Here is a 17,867-nt window from a genome sequence, read left to right on the forward strand (position 1 = left end):
TTCTTATCTCCAAAAGCAACTCACCTACTCACCAACCAGCAAAACTATCACACAGCAATGTGCTAAAACCTGTTAGCAATCCCCTGGGTTTGAGAGCATGCTCCTGGCCGTGTGTCTTTCAGATGTCAGAAGGCAGCAAGGAGGTGGGAATGGAGGAACACCCAGAGATGTGGAACAGCCAAGAAAGTTCTGTGTGCCTCATCCTCCTCCGTAATGAGCTAACCATCATCCAAATGCTTCATCCAAAGTGCAGGTCTCTAGTCTAACAGCTATGATTGCTTTCTTTGTATTTTCAGAAAACATACTTGAAAAGATGCAGACCGAGAGGAAAAGTGCTATACTCATATTTTATTTTTATCATTAAAATCTTGATCTACAAGATCAACTGTTATTAGCAACTATATGATAGTCTAGCTGATACTATAATTAAAAAGCCGTGAGTAATGGAAAAATCTAGAGAATGTATTTGGGGAACTTGGTTTTTTATGAAAGACCTAGCAGAGAAAGCTGGAATGCAACCATTTTCAGAGAATCCAAAAGATCAAACAGTCATTATCAAAGGCAGTTCGGCGGTTCTGCTAAGACGTGTCTAGTTTAGAAAGCAATGATAGTTCAGTCCTGAACACTTCAGAACCCTTCCTTGCTGCCCCTGCCTATTGCCCCAGGCCCTGGCACCCACTGATTGCTAGTTAGCCCCAAACATACATCCTTCACTTTTTCTTAGTAATTTAATTTCTGATCTGTAGCTGAGCAGGCTGCCATCATTGAAAGTATTTTTGACCCATAAAATTGGGTGACCACATTGACTAAGTTTAGGTCATAGAGTTCCGTGTGACTTTGTGGAAAACTCTGGACAGGGAGGGCTGTACTCTTGACTAGGACGTCCATCTAGTTGCCTGGAGAGAAGCAATGATAACTTGAGTTAGAGAGCTGGGAAAGACCCTACACTGTGATGACAGACAGAAGCTCCTGTTCTACTTCAGCCACTGAGTCTTTTACTTTGTCTCTTCTGTGAGGCTAACGGGTGGTTCCTGCAAGTAATCCCCATCCTAAAAGAAACCCTGGATCGTGGTATGGTATGCTCAGTGGGCAATTAGCTCTCGCTCATCCCTCTGTATTTTCTCAAGAAGTAGGAAGCAGAGATTGTTGTCATTCAATTCATTCCAGTTCGATTCCTGATGCTATGGAAAGCAGTTTTCCTTCAAGAGGCTTTGACCACGCAGCAATTTCCAGTGGCTTTAGTCAGCAGATCTGAAAACTGTTGTTTTCATGTTATAACTATCTGGGCTCTACAGTAAAAGAAGTCTTTCATTTTTAAATGTCACTCTCCTTATGAGTGAATAAATACGTTGAGAAGCCAAGCCTGCTGACTGTTTTGGGCTTGTTGTGTGTTTCCTGCTACAAGTGTTGTTTCCGTGTATCAACAACCGCCACTTGTCTCCCCCGTGATTTCATCATGTCCTGGGAGATGCCTTTATTATCTCCATGATAATGCATATATTTTTATAAATGTTTTTATTTAAAAGGAGAGAACTTTAACTCAAGCTCACTTAGAACATACAGTATTTGTTTTTGGACTGAATAGTTCATGGGACATGATGTTTTAGAAATGGCTAGGGCCATGATATCATCTAAAATCTGTTCTGCTTTTTTCTAAAGCTCTGCTCTCCTCCTTGGTGAGCATAGTTTCTACATATGGTAAGCAGAATAGTTTCCCAAAAATCCAAGGATTTATTTTTATTTTTTATGGCTGGGTGACTGCCTGCCTTTATGTATGTATGTATGTATGTATGTATGTATGTATGTATGTATGTATGTATACTTCATGTGTGCCTGGTGCCAACAGAGGTCAGAAAAAGGGGTCTGATCCACATGGAACTGGAGATACAGATAGTTGTGAGCTGCTGCATAGGTGCTGGGAATTGAATCCAAGTCCAGTGGAAGAACAGCTAAGTGTCCTTTACTTCCTCACCTCCCTGCTTTTAATGTTTACCATTCCTACCACAAAGTGTGAGTACACACACACAGATAAGTGTAATAATAAGTAACAGAAAAGAGGAATAACATTCTTAGGGAGAAAAGAGAAGAGATACCTTCCATGGCCAATTAAGAGCAAGGATGGGGAAGGGTGCATTACTTGATGCTTCCTTAGTTGAGTTCTTTTTAACTTCTGCACTACTAATTATCCGTGACTGCTAATTAACTTCTAGAACAACTATATCTAACACACACACACACACACACACACACACACACACACACACACACACACACTTCTCATTTTTCTATTCTGCTAAAACTTTCTTGATGTTTCAAACTAGAAGGGAATGGTTAGGGAAGAGAAAGACTATAGAGAGAGGTAGGTGCTAAATTCTTTGTTTAGCCAAAGGCTGGATTTGAAAATTTGAGAAATCAGGGGAAAGAGCACAACCAGCACTAACTCAGGAAGTCACCCTGGGAGGCCAGAACCCTGGAGCTGACTCAATGGGAAAGGAATATCACAGCATACAAAGGTGGTGGTGGTTGTCGGTCACAAGGGTTAGTGCCTCCGGGCTTTCAGCTCTCATTTAGGCAAGGTGTCAGTGTGAGCCATGAAGAGAGATGAGACCAGGGCACGACATGAATGTAAGTAGGCCAAAAAGGGACAGGTGGTGGTCACCCCACAGTAAAAACCACACTCAGCCTTGACCCAGCAAGCGGCAGTGGCCAAGTGTTCCTGGCATGGGAAGCAGTGAGAGTAAGCAGCAAGGCGCTGGTAGTATATACACCAGAAGTGGCTGTGGCTGTTTCCCGTTGTTGGATAGGGCTCCATTCTGGTTCTCACTCCTGAAAAACACATCCTGGTAAAAGCCAAGTGAGCTCTCTAGATCTCAAAGAAATGGCTTAGCATTTAAAGAAAACTTCCCACCTCATGGCAACAGCGAAGGAGGGCAGCACAAATAAAAAGGCAGGAGCAGCAATTGCACAAGATAATACAGGCTAGGCAGTTGGTCATGGCTATGTTCTAGGGCATGCAGATGCCAGATGAATGCCAGATTCCAGGGAGGTTTGTGGAACTGCTAGGCTGTTGCTGTCTGAGGTAGCAATGGTAGAGAAACATGAGGCTGAGTTTCCTAGTAGAAAGCATCAGGAATGAGAGAAGGAGAACCTTGGGATGAAAGAAAAAGAGGAATGGCACACTCCGCTTGTGCACACATGATTGCCTCTTTCTGCCATGGCTTGGGAGGGGTCCTAAGAATTCCACCACAGGATGCTGCTAGTGCCAGTGCCTGTCGCCTGGCATCTTCCTCAGGGACAGACTTCTTTATATACGTACTGATGAGAGACAAGATGGAGAAGATCTCCAAGCAGTGCCTCATTGAGGTCAGCAGCTGTTGACAGAGGTTTCTGTTCCACCCAGTCCTGCAGCTGTTCAGTCCCAAAGAAACACACAGAGGTCTACATTAATTATAAAACTGGTTGACTTATTAGCTCAGGCTTCTTATTAACTTTTGCATCTTAAATTAATCCATAATTCTTGTCTGTGTTATTCACGTGGCTTGGTACCTTTATCAGTGAGGCATTCTCATCTTGCTTCCTCTGCATCTGAATGACCACTGCAGACTGAGCCTTTCCTCTTCCCACAATTCTCCTGTTCTGGTCGCCCCACCTATCCTTCCTGCCTGGCTACTGGCCAGTACAAGTGACAAATCTTTACAGGGTACAAGACCATTGTCCCACAGCAGATGGCACAGTCAGAACTGATGTGGCCTACACAGTGGGCTTCATGAATGTCATCACCATCAACAAGAGTGGAGAGACCTTCTGCTTGGTGTATGACACCAGGGGTCACTTCACCATGCACTGCATCATGCTGAAGGAGGCCCAGCACAAGCTGTGCAAGGTGAGGCAGGTCCTTGTGGGTACCAAAGTCATCCTGCACCTCGTGATGCACTGCACATGCATCATCCACTACTCCAACCCACTCATCAAGGTCAACAGTACAGTGCTGATCTCGCTGGACACTGGCAATATCACTGATGCCATAGGGTTCAACCTGTGCAGCCTGTGCTTGGTGACCAGAGGCACCGGTATGTCTGCATCCAGGCCATCACCAACTGGGAGCATCAACCGGTCTCATATGACACAGTCCACGTGAAGGATGGCAATGGCTTTAATATCCTCCTCTCCTACATCTTCGTAATCCGCAAGGGCAGCAAAGCTGTGGATTTCTCTTCTGCAAGGAAAAGAAACCTGTGTCACCTAAGAGGAAGACTGAAGGCTGGCGGCAAAGCAGAGGGGGTGAAACAGACTCTGCGGGCATGCGTATTTGTTTCTGCTACAGGTTACCAGCTTGTTGAATTTTAAAATGAAGCCAACTTCAAAGAAAAAAAACGGAAAGAAGGAAGGACGGAAAGAAGGAAGGCAGGAAAGCAGGCGGATGCCAGGCATCCTGAGGTGGTTTGTAAGTCCCTCTGGTTCTTTCCTCTCAGAAAACCCCTTCTTCAATGCTGGGCACTGCACTTCACACAGATGAACTGAATTAAAGGAGGGATGACATGGACATGTACTTATATGCCACCAGGTGACCAGACATGAAACTAGAGTACCAAGGCTAACCAACACAGTTGCCAGTTCAAATGGCAATCCATTTACTGGGATTCTAATTACCGAGCCTCTCAGCTTTAGGGCCATGCCTCCAGGATTCATCCAGCAGGATAACTCCTGTTGGGATTGATTTGCCCTCCTAGCTCTTAGAAAGCAGCACGTATTCTTAAGTCTATGTTTTCTTGTGCTTTGGCAAGATAGATGCAAGAATTTAAAAGATAGAGATCTTCACTCTCTTCATAACGACATCACCTAGGTAGGAAGAGGGTTTGACCTTTTTCAGGTGTTGTTCTGGGGTGTGTGTGTGTGTGTGTGTGTGATACAATAGTAGAGAACACTCTTGCCCATTGTATTTTTCTCTCTTGTTTGTTATTTACTGTTTCCCTTCGTATAACAGGTAGCTTAGTTTTATAGAGAAAAATCCTTTGTGCTTTTCATGGCCACTAGATTGTTAATCCTTCAGGGGAACATTTGGGAAATCAAACAAGGTAGGTGTTGCCAGACTGGCTTGGCCATCATTGGACTGACAGATGTCACATCCAGGTTGTCCTCCTGCCCAAATGGTTGGAGGGAGCCAGGTCAGGACTCCACGGGGACAGGACAAGGGCACATACAGCCAGGTAGGCAGGAGGCACGAGGCACAATCTGAGACGTTCATGGCTCATGGCAGGCATGTAATGTAGCCTTGTAGGTCATCAAAGTTAAGACATCCAGAGTGCTCATGATCAAACGGGCTGTGTCTCTTGTACCGGAGAACACTTAGGAGGAGGGGAAGGATCCCTGCACTGAAGAGTTCCACGTGCCTGTGAATGGACTTATCCTTAGGACAGCTCCCTTAAAGGACTGTCAAGTCTGCCACCTTCTTGGCTGTCCCTCCCCTTTCGTTCTCAGAGTTCTGTTTGTGCAGGCGATGCTGATGCTATTGGGACAGCATCTTCAAACGTTCCTCCATGTGGATCCCTGCGTCCTGGTGGCACAGGAGGCTCAGGGCTTCTCACTTGAATTAATGTTGGAGAAAGGGGACAGGGACATGTCTTTAGGATGGTGATGGCCTGGGACGAGACCTTTCATGTCCTTCCAGTCATTCTAGCTCCCAGCGCAGGGCAGGTTTGGTGCCCCGCTGGGCTCCAGTGTGCACTGCAGTTCTGAGCTAGGGGCAAACAATAATGTGCACTGCCCAGTCCATCCCTGCTGTGGCTCCACTTGGCACTGGCACTGGTGCTGGCATGTGATGTCCCTGGGCCTCCACATTGTGCATGGGCCCTGGGGAGGAGGCAGTGGCACAGCACAGACATTCTCTCCTCACCCACATAAATCCTCAGAGGTCTCCCTCTGTGGACTCATAAAAAAGCCTTTTATCTAATTCGTGGCCCAGGGAATTGAGCTCGCAGGCTAGAGGCTTTCTAAGTCACATTTTGAATAATTTCTCAGCAATTCATTACACAGGAAAACAGGTCCTTTTTGTTCTCAGACTTAACCTAGGAATGCAGCTCTCCTCCTGCCAAATTCATTAACAAAACCTGTGCAGAGGGGCTGAGCACCCAGGCCAGTTTCTTAAGTGTGCGAAGAAAACTTGCTGATCATTGAAATGTAAATTTTTACCTTTGGCTGGAAGTAGTCTTAGCTGGTTGAAAACAGCAATGTCACTTTCAAAGGTCTAGGATCACTCGAGACCAAGCAGCCATTGTGAGCTAAAGCTTACCCTGCGGCAACCAAGAGAGACTGACTGGCCAAAAGCCTTTTTTCACCTTGGCAGAAGACGGGGCTGTGAACAAGCAGGTCACAGATTGAGAGGTAAAGATCCCCTGACTGGCAACAGAAAATGACAGAAGCCAGGACGCTGGGGCTCCAGGCCACCGGCGTCTTCGCAGATTTGCTCTCCAGGCTAGCCTGTGCACACAGTGCAGGTCACTCTGGACGGAGGAAGACAGGGAGATGTTTAGAGGACCCCAGAACAACACAGTTCATGAAGCAGAGGCTCGGAGGCAATCTTGAGGAACGGTGCCGCTTGGTGCAAATCTCGGTGTGCTGGTTTCTTCCACGTGTAGAGGTGTGCGGAGGCCAGAGGGCAGCCTCAAGGGTCTTTCCCCAGGTGCCATCCTCCTCCCTCATTTCCTCGTTTGAAACAGGCCTGGACCTTATCAAGTAGGCCAGACTGGCTGGTCAGTAGCCCCAGAGATCCGCCTGTTTCCACCTCACTGGGATTACAAGAACCTGGCGTTTTTAAAAAGTGAATTCTGAAGATGAAGCTGCGTCTCTGTGCTTGTGTGATTTTTCTGCCTGACGTATCAACTCTCAATACTTTTAAATATAAATATATACACAGCATATGAGATGCTGAGTTTGGAAATATGTGATACTTACTCTCTATGTATTGTCGTTGTTTGAGACAGGCTTACCTTCTGTGTTCCAGGCTAGTCTCAAGCTCATAGCTCTCCTGCTTCTGCCTCCCAAGTGCTGGGATTGCAGGTGTGTGTGCCACCACGCCAGTCCTGATTTATATATGCATGCTAACAGACATGCCACACTGCCCCTCTCACTGCCGGGGCCATAGATGTAGTTGTGGGCTCCTTGTATTTTCTTATGCACCTGTGTTTCTCTCAGTAAGCAATGGTTACCCTTATAATAATTACAGTTACTACTACCATCTAACATCTGGGAAATGATTTTGCTCCTGACACTAGCTAAGCAACCCCTCCCATTTTGCAAAGCATTTCTATAAGCTTGGCAGGTAACTGGCCCCACAACCACTGGTAAATACGTTGTTTCCAGAAAGTGTCTTTTTTATAGAATCCACTAATATTCATGAGGTATATCCCCTGATCCTAGAGTGAGAAAAAACAGCTTATGTTAAGGAAAAAAAACTTATTTTAATTCTATTTTATTGCATGTGTACGTCTGTGGTGTATGTGTGTGTGTCTGTGGTGTGTGTGTGTCTGGTATGTGTGTCTGTAGTGTGTGTGTGTGTGTGTGCCCAAGTGTACATGTGCTTTGTACACTGGTACATGTGGAAGGCAGAGGTTGATGTCCCATATCTCGCCCCATTATCCTCCATCTTGTTTATTGAGGCAAGGTCTCCAAACTGAACACAGAGCTCAATGATTTGGCCAGCCTAGCAAGTCAGTTTATCCCTGTCTGCACCTGGGATTGACACACACACTTTGGTGCGGCTACGGGGATCCGAACTCTAGTTCTTATACTTGCACAGCATTTGTTTCCCCCTCTGGGCTGTCTCTCCAGACCCTCAAAGGGCTTTAAAACAGACTCCATAAGAAAGCAAGGAGGAGTAAATACTACAAGCGTCCGGAAAAGCTTCATGAAGCCCACCCGAGTTCAGCCACTTGGACGTCAGGCCAGCAGGCTTCCGGTACTGAACGTCAGGTGTGAGTTTTTAAAGAAGTGTCTTTCCTACCCAGTCCTCATGGTCCTCTTCTGTGTTGTTGGGGATCAAAGGTGCCTAACGGGGAGAAAAGAAAACAAAGTCAGCCGGGTGGTGGTGGTGCACACCTTTAATCCCAGTACTCGGGAGGCAGAGGCAGGCGGATCTCTGTGAGTTCGAGACCAGCCTGGCCTACAAGAGCTAGTTCTAGGACAGGCTCCAAAACTACAGAGAAACCCTGTCTCAAAAAACCAAAAAAAAAAAAAAAAAGAAAGAAAGAAAACAAAGTCAACATTTGCCGCAGTCTTTCCGTGTAGGTGCGGCACGTGTGATGCATCCAGAACTCGTCACTGGCTGAGACTTCCGGCCCTCTCCCATCCAACCTTTCTGCTTCCCGAGGTTCAGGTTGTAATGACTGGAACTGCAGCAACCAACTGGAAACAGCGAGAAAAAGCCCATGCAAATCAGAGAGCTCAGCTCCAACATCTTTGTGCTACTGACCTAGGGTCAGTCTGTATTCACCTCCACACTTCAAATCCGCAAGGGAAATCCATCCTGTGCTCTGGTCACCCTCTCCAGGTCCTCATGCCTCGAGGCCGTGAGCACCAGCGGACCTAAACTGTGCAACCCCTGCCAGGTGCCTCTGTCCCCCAGGACCTGGATCCTATAAGTGTAACCCCACCAATGTGCTTGTTCCTGTGGCTCCCAAACTGGACCACTGTGTCCTTTCAAAGAACAGAAGCACATCTGCTGATGGATCTTCAGCATCACAACCTCACCCCCACGAAGGAAACTGGTTGCTTTGGAAAAGCTGTGGGTGTCAGCAGTCAAATTTGAGACTAAGTAGTAAGCTTTGTGTGTTCCCCACACTCTATAGTTCTCCTGTTCCTTCGTTAACCTCAGCCATCGCCAGTAGCCATGGACGCTCTCCAGCCAGCCTCCGCTAAGAAAGGCAGCCTGCCTGGACCCTCAGAAACTCGGGTTAAGCTTCGCATTGTTAGGAGCCCTTGAGAGTCTCGGAGCAGGGATGCAGGAAGGGCCCGCTGGCATGCAGACCTGGACAGCACGGGCTCCTCTTCATTTCTGCCCTGGAGCTGGCCATTCTCTTTCTTTTGCTTTGATAAACTGCAAGTGGTTTTAAATTGAGCCATAAATTTCTCTGAGTCTTTCAAAGACCAATCCCTACCTTTGATTCATTTTTCTTCCACGGCTGCACAGTCTAGCTGGAGACATACACATGCCACTTGGTGCACATTTAGGCTGCAAGGTGGAAATTTACAGGCTGTGCGCTGCACAGTGACCTCAACTTTTTCATACTCTGAGCTGTAAGCGGAGAGATGAACTAGGGTTGGAACCGTTCAAACCAACCCACTCTTAGCACCAGATGCTGAAAAGTAAATGATTTATTGGTGACTTTAAGAAACTCCTTGGGCCGGGGGATGGTGGCGCACGCTTTTAATCCTAGCACTTGGGAGGCAGAGGCAGGCGAATCTCTGTGAGTTCAAGGCCAGCCTGGTCTACAGAGCTAGTTCCAGGATAGGCTCCAAAGCAACACAGAGAAGCCCTGTCTTGAAAAACCAAATAAATAAATAAATGGAAGGACAGAAGGAAGGAAGTCCTTGGGTAGACTACAATGCCTCTTCCCTTGCTTTGGAGCACAAACTAAAAGCAAGTTTTTACTTCAAATTATGATTTTTAATGTCCAAAGTTTGCTCTGATGTCTAAGATATGGGGACTGAAGTATAAAGCCAACAAGTTCAGGGGAAGTAACTTTCTTTCTTACCACTAAATCCTGAGCAAGAAGCTTTTGTACAACTTCTTGATGGGTCCTACGCCATGGACAAGGAGTGCAGCCTACAGGACTGGCAGACCAATGGCTTCTGAAGATGCCTGTTTGGCTTGCCTTCTGGTGCTGTGATTAACACATGGGCTAAAAGTAACTGAGGGGAGGAATGGGCTTGCTTGCTTAGAGGTTCCACCCCATCATCAAGGGACACCAAGGCAAGAATTAAAGGCGGAAAGTTGAAATGGAACCCACGAAGGAATGCTGCTTCCCAACTTGCTTGAAGGCTCACATTCAGCTATCTTTCCTATACAGCCCAGGCTTACCTGCCCAGGGTTGGCACTGCCCACAGTGCGCTTGTCCATCCTAATTTGTTTTGCAATTTGCAATCAAGAAAATGCCCTCACAGATATGCTGATGGAAGAATTCTGGTCAGCTGTCCTTGGAATTAGGCTGTTCAGATTTATGTACAGAAGTCTGATTTAATCACAGTACTTCTAAGTAGAAGATAGAGGTAGAAGAACAGTCAACATCAAGAAGATCTTATATGAGAAAGACTCAATAACCATTGCTGGCTTTGGAAATGAAGGCGGGGACTTCAAGCCAAAGGGTTCAGAAGCTTCCAGAATCAGGGAGAGTCAAGAAAAATGCTCTCCTGAGAGCTCTCAGAAGGAGCTGAGTCATGGTAATACTTTGATTTTAGCTCAGTGAGACACATTTTAGACCTCTAGTCCCAGAACTATACCTTTAATAATAAATATATATAAAATCTGTAATACTATAACACATGTGTGTGGCTTCAAGCCTCCATGTTTGGAGTTATTTGTTATAAAAGCCACTGGAAATAGTCCCATTACCCACTTTTTGGATGCCTGAGAACAGAAGCTGCTAGGGGCACTGAGGACCCCATCAATAGTGACATGGACACTTGTCATCCTTTAAGTCTGTTCCCTAGCAGTTTCTGTTAGAGGAGATAGCAGAGGTGAAGCCCTGGGTGGCTCCAACCTCTACCATGCTGGCTTTCATGAGTTAATAAGTAGTGGGTGCTAAGGACCAGAGGGAAGACTGGGGAGGGGCGGGGCAAACTGGGAAGGGACGGGGCAAACTGGGAAGGGGCGGGGCTATGTAGGGAGAGGACTGTATCTTGTCACTCCCCTCTTTGCTCGTTAGCATGCTGTTTATGTGGCATTTTTTATTCTGAAGTTTTATAGTATATATCAACTCATCACCTTCTCTTTCCCCTATCTGTTGATCTCTTCCTCTGGTTATATATATGTTAAATATACATATAACATACATACACACACATAGAATGTTCAAAAGAGATAGGTGAGAAGAGCCAGGAGAGCGTAGCCAGGCTGTGCGATGGCAGGGAACCCAGGAACGAGCTCGGGTGCATTGGGCTGAGAGATGAGCACAATGACTTTTCATCCTTGGGGGTGAGGGCCTCTTCTGTCCAAGGTCTTACCCTGGGTATATCATAGAAGGACCATGGATCGCAATCGCCAAAGATGCCTTAATAATTGTTCAAAGTTTTTCCGCCACACACACAGCCCTGTCCCCCGAATGTCATTGGCATGTGTTCTCGGCTGGCTCTTCCGGCTCATTCTCCCCTCATTTCTCAGGAGAGTTTGTCGGGTCCTACTAATGATGGGCAAACCAAGATGCTTAAGGCCTAGCCCTGCAACAGGAGAGCCAAGGCTGCCCCTTCATCCTCCCTGGAACGGAGGGCCCTTCTCACCATCATTCTGCAGGGAAAGATTCTGGCCTGGTCTGTTTTTCTGGGGCTCTCTCCTTGTTGAAGAGAGGGGCACCTCCCTCTATTAATATGTCTCATGTGTTCTGGAGCGCCTGGGAAGGAAGAGAAAATTCTGTCAGTGGACTCTACCTTCTGCTGCAAAATAAAACAACCGTTTTTTTTTTTGTTTTCCCAAATGTTGCATGCTAAGAGGTTTTCAGAGGCACAGGAGCAGTGGGTGAAAGACCCTGCAGGGAGGTATGGGGCAGGGCACGCTGTCCTCTCACAGGGCAGGGCTTTCACGCTGCTGCCTCCATTGCCTTCCAGTGGGACAGTCACAACTGGCAGGGCAGAGAAAGGCCACTTTCCTGAGTCGTTAGACTGGCGCTAGGGCAGTCTGGAATTGACTGGTTTAAAACAGTTTGTATTGCAGCCTTACTGGTTAGGAAAGGCAAGGTTCCCTGAAAATAATGCTCAAAGCAGGGCGTGTGGGAGCCAGCAGCAACTCCCCAAGCAGCCCCTAGCACCTGCTTGCAAACTCAAAACGTTTTCTTTATTTTTTTTTAATCCCACATAAACCTTTAAACCCCACAGGAAGGGCAGTATTGTAATATTTTCACAGAAGAAGGTTCCTCCCAAAGGCAGCTGTTTTCCGAAGGGAAGGATGTGATTAGAGATGGAGTTACAGTCAGGAGGGAGTAAATACATTTAAAGCATACCAAATGCGATGAAAAACAAACAAACAAACACCATGAACAGGGGTATGAAGGAAAGCCCATGCATACAGGTGGACTGGACTCTAATGAATGTAATTCCTGTGCCATATAAATTTTTTAAGAACCCAGGAATAGATGGGTTTCCTCCGATACAAAATGATTCTTCTCATTGACTGTCATGTGCCAAATGAAACCAGAGGTTATTTTCTAAACTATCGGCAGCAGAGAACCCAATCATGATCATAGAGGCTTCATGCAACCCCAGTTCTTGAATTGCAAGGGACAGCTCCATGCAGCTAACCACTCTGGTGTCCCTACCATCCTTAGCGAAGTTGCAGGCATCTCCCAGAAGGAACACTCGGAGAACGAAGCTAGGGCATGATGTGGAACTTTGCACCTGGTGGAATGGGATTCTCAGAGCCTCTGGGATGAGTGAAAGGAACAAACGCAGCTGCTTCTGCTGTGGCATCTCTGCTGATCCAGTATCTCACGATGAAGAAGCCAGCATTTACCTCTGCCTAGGAATGGGACCCAGTCAGATCTGGGAAAGGATTTGGTAAATACTCGATTTCCCTTCGCCTGGTGCCAGCCTAAAGTATTTATTACCTGTCTGGGAAATGATGCCATTCGGCTGGCAACTTAGAGTGCCCAGATGTGTGGTCTGAAGGGAATGCCACGGTAAAATCCACCCCTTAGGCACCTGGTTGTTAGGCAGGAAGAGGCTAGATCTGTGAGCAGGGGGTGGTGGGGGGCTGATGTGGGGATGGCAAGGTTTCCAAGGCCACAAGGGGTTATCGCTCCCTGGTGTTTCAGGGCAGAGTCAGGTACCCTAGGAGACCTGTATTAGGACTTATGGGGGAAACTTGCAAGCTTCTTAAGCACAAGGCGCAGCCCCAGGCAGAACAAAGGGACCAACAAAACAGAAGCTGGCTGCTATTTTTAAAGTGCCAATTAGAAAGTCTAAAATTACTACGTGGTTAGAGCCGCTGCATCCTCCCAGAATTAATCACACTCTCTGAGGCCAGAACTCTATATTTTCTGTTTCCCAAGCAAGCCCTTTCTCAGAATATTTTAAAAGGCCCTTTCTTGCCTCTGTCAGGCCAAAGTCCAGTTGTGGTTCAGTATGATATTTAGTATGGCTTTTCTTGGTTTAGAGTTCTTCAGATCTCTCTTTTTCATGTGTAGTTTTGTTTTTTGGAGGAAAAATAAAAAGGACTTGAAAAGCAACAATAAAAGAAACAGGCAAAAAGAAATAAAATCCCATGACACTGTGATCCCCATGATTCTTCTGCTTGACCAATCACAGTTGTGAAGTTAACACAGTTCTGTCCACTGCTTCCCCTAGGCCTCCACCAGTCTCCCAGCCCTCCAGGCTCCTCAGGTATCAAGAGCACAAGACAGGGCGCACGCCTTTAATCCCAGCACTCAGGAGGCAGAGGCAGGCCAATCTATGAGTTTGAGGCCAACCTCAAACATAATGAGCTACATAGTGAGCTTCTGTCTCAAAACAAAAACAAAAACAAAACAAAAAAACAGAAAGAGAGAGACCTTCATTTCCCTCCACTAATAGTGAGCCTCAGAGAGAGAAGTTCACCACAGACCATTGGGAGACCCAGCATATACGGAATCTCACTAGGCCTACGAACAAGACCCCACCCAGGCCCGGGCTTTATGAAAGTACATGAGCCTAAACTGTGTAAATTCCCAGTCACTCCAACACCCCCCCCCCGCCAGCTGTACAAACCACAAGGAGCATAACCCATGTCGAGGTGACATGCTGTCTTCCAAAACCATTTGATATTTAAAAAAAAATAATCAAAAGACAATTAGAGCTAAAAGAGAACTCCTCAACCTCTAAGCCTCCAAGGGAAAATTTAGAGAAAAATGTCTCCCTGTCTCTCCATACCATCCTAACCCTCCCCTGTTGTCAGAGCCTTTCTGGGTAGCTGAAATGGTTCATATTATCAACTCCCTGTAGTTTGGAACTGCTATGGAAAGAATTCCTTGGTTATCCCCGTGGCATTATCTAGACTAGGTTAACTGAGGTGGGTGGGACCTACCTTACACACGGGTGGTGCCATTCCATAAACTGGAGTCCTGCATCAATTGAAAAGGAGGAAACAAGCTCAGCTCGGACATCCATTGCTGTCTGTGGACCAATGTGAGCAGCCTGATCCTGCCGGTGCCATGACATCACTCACCGTGATGATTATGCGCTTGAACCACGAGCGGAAAAGAAACCCGTCTTTCCTTAAGCTGCAGTTTCCAGGTGCGCAGTCTCAGCGACGAGAAAGGCAGCGAATGCAGCCCATTTTTAAGGGATAGCACTGCTACTCGGTGGAGGTGCCGGACTCCAGCGCTACCGCTTTTAGAAAACCATCTCGCCTCTGCTGCCATTTAGACATGGTGGCATCCATTCCTGTGACTGCACACTGATTTCCTGAGGTTCCACCAGTCAAGGGTTGGCCAAGGGTGCCAAGAGCAGGAGGCTGCCCAAGGACTGGCAGTTTTCTCTCCAGCCCAGCCTAACTTGAAGCAAGCTTGCCCATGGCTGCCTCTCTCAAGATATTGCTGGGATGTATGATGTCACTTGGAGAATGTTTCTCCTGCTTGTCCTCAGGAATCCTTCATGTTACGGGCTGGTGACGATGGGAGGAGAGATGCCAGTCATCTTCAGCATCTCTCTGGCTCTGTTGTCAATGTGTTTTCCAGGCAATGCTCCATCCCTACAAGCCCCTATCTAACGAGAAGCTGCCTGTGCTGTCCAAGTAAAAGGCAACTGATGGCAAACACAAAATTACCTTTGAAATGTGTGCCTTTGGCTTTCAAGCATTTAAAAACATGTGTGCACACAGTCATCCTGTGATTGAGACCACTTTCTCCCCCCCTAAACTTAGGGATAGTGTCGAGGGCACAGCACAAGCTAAGTAGGTGCTGTGCACTGACCCACATGCCCAGCCCCTGAAAGCACTTTTTGTGAGGCCCCTTTTGGTATTTCAAAAACTTTAACTGCCCAGATAGACAGCATGGTGAAGATGGTACTATGGCGGGTTCCATTACAAGACTCTAAGAGACCTTTAAAGATTCAATGTGAGCCAGGTGATGGTGGCACACTCCTTTAATCCAGCACTCAGGAGGCAGAGGCAGGCAGATCTCTGTGAGTTCAAGGCCAGCCTGGTTTACAAAGTGAGTTCCAGGACATCCAGGGTTGTTACACAAAGAAACCCTGTCTTGTCTTGAAAATCAAAACAAAGAAAACAAACAAAACAAAATGATTCAAGGTGACCGCAGCTCTATTTGGTTGAGAAAATGAGTTCTATGGTAATTAGGAGACTGTTCCATAGCTGAACAGAAAAGAGTGAAGAAATCAGAAGCAATGTTCCAGGGGGATCCTGGGCTCCACACTCCTACCTTCTAATTCTGCTGATTTACATAGCACAGCAAGCCTTTCCTGGCCGCAATAAACACAAGCTCTCCTCTCCTCTGCAAAGAGATCCTTCTAGGGGCCTGCGTCTTTTCCACACTACTGCTCAGGTCTGTGACTCTAAAACGACCTCACATGCTGAGTGAAATAACTGGCGTTGCCTAGTTCTTGACCATTTGTTTGCAAGCTCTAATGAGTGTCACTGTTTTAAGGAAATGATTGATACGCTGAAGGAGCAAGAAAAGACTTGGAACAGCAGCCAACAAGGAATCCTTTTCAGAGAACAAGAAGCACAAAAGATCACCATCCCCCTCGCCTTGCAGGCATGCCCAGTTCCCACCTACTCCCACCTATGAGCTCATCACTGTGCAAGACCACCCTCAGGGCACAGCCCTTTCACTTGCAGATGGTCCCAAATATCAGAATGTCTGTAACACTGAGGACTAGGAGCCAGCTCCTCTCTTGAGTTTGCTATTAGCAGCCAAGTATCCATGGGCAAGCTGACCCATCCTCCTGAGGATCCTTATCTGGCAAGAAGAATCAACACCAACAGGGCCCTGGTGACACTGGGATACCCCTAGGCAAGCTGGTAGATCTGTTCCAATGGAAGCCTATGAGAGGTATCCTGGAGAACCCATGAACTGCAGAACGCTTGTCTGTGTTTGGAAGGAAGAGGAGGCCAATACTAAATATATAGACCTGTATCTATAGATAAAACTTAAAAATAACACACAAAACTAGGAGCCAGAAAATAATAAAGGAATGCATGTAGACTACTACATATATTAATATATATTATATATTAATAAAATGAGTCTTGGTATTTCAGAATTTATTAAGCCATCTACAGAACATCTGCTTTGAACACACCACTGAGCTTGGTGATTAAAAAAAACAAGATATTTGATGGAGGAAGGTCATCTTTCTATCTGTTGCTTTCATTGGTTAATTAATAAAGAAACTGCTTGGCCTTTGATAGGACAGAAAATTAGGTAGGCGGAGTAAACAGAACTGAATGCTGGGAGAAAGAAGCCAAGTCAGGCAGTCACAATAATTCTCCCACTCCAGACAGACGCAGACAGATCTTTCCTGGTAAGCCAGCTCGTGGTGCTACACAGAATATTAGAAATATGTAAGCTAGCCAATAAGAGGTTAAAACTAATGGGCCAGGCAGTGTTTAAAAGAATACAGTTTCCGTGTAATTATTTCGGGTAAAGCTAGCCAGGTGGCGGGAAGTGGCCTGCCACTCCATATTACAACAAATATTCAAAGGGGTCATGGAGTGCTGGGTACCCGAAGGGGGCAAGCCTAATTGTGTCCAGGGTGAAAGGTCAAGGGAGATTTCCTGGCAGAAGATACAGGATTAGCCTTCAAAGCAAAGGATGAGGCAACTAGATAGAACAGAGGTGACAGACACTTGACATATGGAAGACAGGGGAGGGAGCAATAGAGATAACCAGAGGGGGTGAGGAGCAGAGGCAGCCAGGTCCCTAACACTGGGACTGACCCTGTGGTACAGCTTGGGGACACCTGGCTGTGTATATAGAAAAGACTGATGGAATGGGCCATGTTTATACTGTAGGGAGAATATTCTCACAGCAAAGATCCAGGACTTGGGTTAGTGTTGGAAGCAGGAAACAGAACAGGGATTGCTGTGGGATATTCTGTTTGTACACTGTGAAGATGTGTCTCTGCCAAGGCACCTTCTGATTGGTTTAATAAAGAGCTAATTGGCCAATAGCTAGGCAGGAGAAGATAGGTGGGACTTCCAGAGAGAGCTAGGAACTCTGGGAAGAATCTGAGGTATAGGGAATTCTCAAGCCAGAAACAGAGGAGTGGGACTCGTGGTACTGAGAAGAGGTAACAAGTCAGGTGGCAGAGCATAAATTAATATAAACAAATTAATTTAAGTTTTGAGAGGTAGCTGGGAACAAGCCTAAGTGAAGATCAAGCTTTCATATTTAATAGTAAGTCTCCATGTCATTATTTGGGAGTTGGCAGTCCAAAGAAAGACCTCCTACAGGGGATGCAAATAGGCTGCTTTCTGGAAGTGGGAACCATAACCCATGTTTGAAGATGAGAGCTAAGACTGAGGTACACAAACCAAACACTGTCTTTCTCCTGGTTTTACACAAATCTAGAACTGGTAACCGTTGTTAGATGCTTAAATGACTGAAACAAACCAAGTGAGGAATAACACTCACAGCACATAAGAATCACATTAATTCAAATTTCTATAT

The 17,867-nt window shown here is 46.3% G+C and overlaps 1 pseudogene; it reads left to right on the forward strand.

The window, feature by feature from the left end:
* Nucleotides 1–2,591: 2,591 nt before the first annotated feature.
* On the forward strand, nt 2,592–4,246 carry LOC101998960 (annotated as a pseudogene).
* The last annotated feature ends 13,621 nt before the right edge of the window (nt 4,247–17,867 follow it).

The sequence above is a fragment of the Microtus ochrogaster genome, unplaced genomic scaffold (genome assembly GCF_000317375.1).
Source record: "Microtus ochrogaster isolate Prairie Vole_2 unplaced genomic scaffold, MicOch1.0 UNK105, whole genome shotgun sequence".
Lineage (NCBI taxonomy): Eukaryota > Metazoa > Chordata > Mammalia > Rodentia > Cricetidae > Microtus > Microtus ochrogaster.